This window comes from Triturus cristatus, chromosome 3_2 (genome assembly GCF_964204655.1).
Source record: "Triturus cristatus chromosome 3_2, aTriCri1.1, whole genome shotgun sequence".
Lineage (NCBI taxonomy): Eukaryota > Metazoa > Chordata > Amphibia > Caudata > Salamandridae > Triturus > Triturus cristatus.
In genome coordinates this window covers 127,504,912-127,509,148 of record NC_140584.1, presented here as the reverse complement: position 1 = coordinate 127,509,148, position 4,237 = coordinate 127,504,912, and the positions used below count along the sequence as shown (strand labels likewise).

Here is a 4,237-nt window from a genome sequence, read left to right as displayed (position 1 = left end):
CGGTGGGGGAAGGTGCGCCGGGCAGTGTCGCGCATCTCTGGGGTCCGGCGCACCCAGGCACAGCTGACGCACCGGTGGTCCGACATCCTGGACCGTGAGCAGGACCTGCTGGGCCTGCTAGGAGTGGAGGTCCCAGGGCTTGGTGAGTACCTATTTAATTATTACAACTTTGTGTCTGTTCTTCTGCTCTATGTTATATATTGCGAATATCTTTTTTTCCTTCCAACCAGCTAGAATGTTGCTGCTTACAATACATTCCAGGTTAAAAACGTTTAAAAGTCTTCTGTGATTATGACACAGGTGCTCTTCTGCGCTACTACTAATCTTACTTGTTTGCAGCTTTGCGTTTGCGCTTGCTTAGCATGATTCTTTACGAGTTTATTTCAGAGAAATTAAGTTACGTAATGCTACAGTGACTCACGTCCACTCCTTACTTTGTCCTGTCACTAATAGATAGGGGCGGATTGATACTTAGGTTTAGGTACTTTGTAAGGACCTTCTAATTGGTTAGTGGTATGCGTGATGCCCCCCCTCACTCAGTTACGTGACGTGCTGCTAGTACGGCAGTCTTTAGAACCTTTTCTAGTTTGTTCAATGAGTGGAGGTAGGCTTAGCAGTTACTTAGCAGTAGCAGATCAGCATCAATCAAACCAAAATTTGGTGTATACAAAAATGTAGTCATGTTCATGTGTCCTCCATGATTGGACCATACGCATTGTTGAGGAATACAGTGGAATTGCATACTTAATGTACAATTGGCATGCCTGGAATAGGTGGGCTAGGTTGGGTGGTACGTTGTACTACTACTTAGGCTTAGTTGTAACTTAGTTTTCTTTAATCAGAATGGAAGACTGGATTACTGTTGATAAATAGAAATTTAAGTAGTCGAACTGCGAATCCCCCGATATTACATGTTGACCAGATGAGATCGGTCAATGTAGTTATTGCAATTGTTGTTTACATAAGTGTTTTTTGACCGTTATTGAAAAATATTGTATTTGTTTGACACCATCCATCAATGTTTGTCTCTTTCTTATATCTTTCCTGTCCATCAGCACCCAGGGGCAGACCGACAGGGACTGGGCAGTCGGCGGGACAGGAACACCACCAGGAGGACACCGCTGAGGGCTCCTCTGCTGGCCCCAGTAAGTCTTCTTGTTTTTAATAATATTTCTTATTCCATAACTTTTACTGCCCCATTTCTCCCGAACTATAGTGTGTTTCCAAATGCTATTTTTTTACCACCAATTATCCTTCGATCTGTACGGTTTCAAAAATCTTATCCCTGCCTCCGCTATGATGACTCTGAGTACTCCTACATCCTATCAATCTGTCTGTACTGTAGTAGCTAGTCTTGCCCAGTTGGCCAGTGCCACTCTTTGTGAAAGGTTGTAATATAAAACTCATATTCACCAGTAGCTCGTACAATCCGTTGGGTCGTTGTCTTGTACTACTTTTACTCTTATTGATGTTGAGGCTTTGAAAATTCACAGCAACAGCCCTACCAGATTTCTTAATATTTTGATATGATACCCTATAGGACATACCACTGTTGTAGGGATCTTGCACATACATTTGCACCAGAAAATAGGATGTTGGTGATGGTAGGTTGGACCTTCCTTGCACACCTCAATCAGAAATTCCGCACCCACCACAATTCCACTGCTTGACTATAGTACTGTCTTGTCATACCTATTAGGTCTCGGAACCCTCCCCCCAAGATACCCAACAAGTAGACAACCCAGAACATAACACACCCAACCTCTGTCGTGGAAGCAATTCACATGCACACCCTTACTTTAATTTGCTCACTCGTGTAACTTAGTCCACTCCACACCAAATACCACGAAGTCTATGTAAGTTTAAAATGTTTATTTCAATTTGAGAAGGTCTGTACACTGTTTTCTTAGCAGCACCAACCGGCAAATCAATAACATTAAAACAATATACATTGTTACACTTATACAGTTGGGAATTAAATCATGATAACTGAACAGTGGTGGAAGGCAGCACCACCATCCCATAGCAATTTAGTTTATATACATTTATAAATGAAGATGTGAGTGAATGGACCCCTCACCTCAGAAGAACCTAGTACTGGTAGTTGGTGCATCGTTCAGAAGCTCTGGTTCGTAGAAGGGAATCTTGCGTCTGTAATGCGAAAAAAGAAATGGTGTGCGTTAGTATATTGCAACTTGCAAGCATTTCTCAGCTGTGCCAAAAATTGTAGCATCTATGGATAAGCAATATGGACTAACAGTAACAGTAGTACACCAGTTCTTCCTAAAAAAGTGGCTTGTTAATGTTTGTTGACCGCTTGTACGCAGCGCGTAGACTAGACAGTAGCAGTGTGAGGCAGGTCATGTGGGCTCAAAGGTGTCTTAAGAAGCTGCAAATTAAAGGTAACGTCACATGTGCATGGCTAGGGCTAATCAAGCAAAGGCTACAATGATCATATAACTATTAGTGTCTACTCTACTACTACCTGATTTGTACTAGTGATGTATGTTAGTATTAACTCATTTTTCAACCTTGCTACTGATCAATAGGGGGGAGGTGTATATGACGCCTAATAAATGTGTAATGTTTTCTAGGCGCACTACCGACCACCATTGCTGGGGCCAGCGAAGGCGACGCCGAGGGCGAGGATGCGGCAGTTGCAGATAGCAACGGAGCGGTAGGGGGAGTGGCAGCACCAGTGGCAGGCGGTGGTAAGTTAGATTCATAATCTTTAACTATTGTTGAACTTGACAGCACACTCACTGCAAGGGTGTACTGTATGTATATGTATACTGTACAGTTGTGACTTAGGGCCCCCATTAGGATGGTGGGCGTATTGCCCCCGCCGGGCCGGCTGGAATTCACTGCCGTCACCGCAGGGGCAAACCTCCCGCCATCCCTGTAGAAAATATTCAGACATGTCCAGGCGGAAAAGGGTTCAATATGGCGGTGGTGTCTCTCTCACCACACCGCCAGCCATATAATCTGCATTTTGGAATGCCTTTGCGTGGCGGCATTGCCGTCCGCCACGGAAAGGCATGCACACATTGCAGAGTATGCTTGGGGGCCCCCATGGAGGGTACCTACCGATGCTATGGTACCCCCCCGACTTTCAAAGCAAAACGTGACAGGCTCCGTGCGGGGCCCGTCATGTTGTGCTTGGAAAAGCAGCACAACATTTTAGCATTGCTTTCAGCAAAGCCAACCAGAATTTAAATGTAAAAAAACAGGGTGCGCCCGCCACTGTGCCGGGCGCATCATCCTAATTAATTGTCCCCACGGGACCCCCACCCTTTTTAGCAGTCGGATGGCGGGCGGACAAAGTCCGCCCGCTATCCGATGTCGTAAGTAAGTATGAGTTCTTGGGGACGTTTGAAGAGTGAACTAGAAGACTAGAATTCCCTTTAAGTGGTATAGGACTAGGAGCCGGAGTATTGAGTAACCAATGGCCTCATCTATCTGATTTGAACTCCGCTTTGAAAGTTTTATGGAGAAGAGCACCTGGTGCACTGTTCAACTAAAAAGTGTAAGACAGGTGGAAGGAAGAAGGACGGGCACCATTTAAAATGTTATGTACTACTGTGCTTTATTTTATAGTGCTACTCTACCATGCCACTATGTGCATAAATAATTACCTTGTCCTACTGTTTTATTAAGACTATATTTTACAATTGTCTTGTTTTTTTCTTTTTGATACACAGCAACTCCGAAACTCAACCGGAAGGAGTTGGCCGCCAAGGCACGGCGCCGGAAGCTGGAGGCAATCCAGCATGAATACCGGCGGCTGGTGATCCTAGCCGAGGAGGAGGAGGAGACTGCAGCAGCTATTGAAGCCTCCTCCAGTGCCCCGGGCCCCAGCCACCGCCCTCCAGCATTACGGTGCCACCGCCTGGCGGCTGCCCGCCGCCACCGTGTCATCTCCGGTGCCCCCCCACTGTGGCTGCAACTGCCGCGGCCTTAGACGCCGCGTCGCCCATTTAGAGGACGAGATGCGCCAGATGCGTGTCCTCCTCCAGTCCCGCCCCGCCAGTTAGTCCCTGTCACTGCCCCTTTTTTAATTCCTGTTCTTTACTCGTTTAGCGTTTGACTTTTTTCTACTGTGGACAGTGTTTGGGGTTAGGGAGGTGGGTGGGTCAGCTTTTGTGGGTTTAGTTTATTTGTTAGGGTAAATTAAATATATTTTTCTATGTTACATGCAATGTTGTTAATGTTTTGTAGGTGGGGTAACTGTTTTACA

At 45.8% G+C, this 4,237-nt stretch overlaps 1 long non-coding RNA gene across 1 annotated transcript; it reads left to right on the top strand.

Annotated features, from left to right (window-relative positions):
- The first annotated feature begins 972 nt into the window (after nucleotides 1-972).
- LOC146856888 (uncharacterized) lies at nucleotides 973-3,770 on the top strand. Its single transcript, XR_014979515.1, has 3 exons — nucleotides 973-1,145; nucleotides 2,595-2,711; nucleotides 3,702-3,770. It is a non-coding gene; the product is annotated as an uncharacterized LOC146856888 (long non-coding RNA).
- Nucleotides 3,771-4,237: the final 467 nt, after the last annotated feature.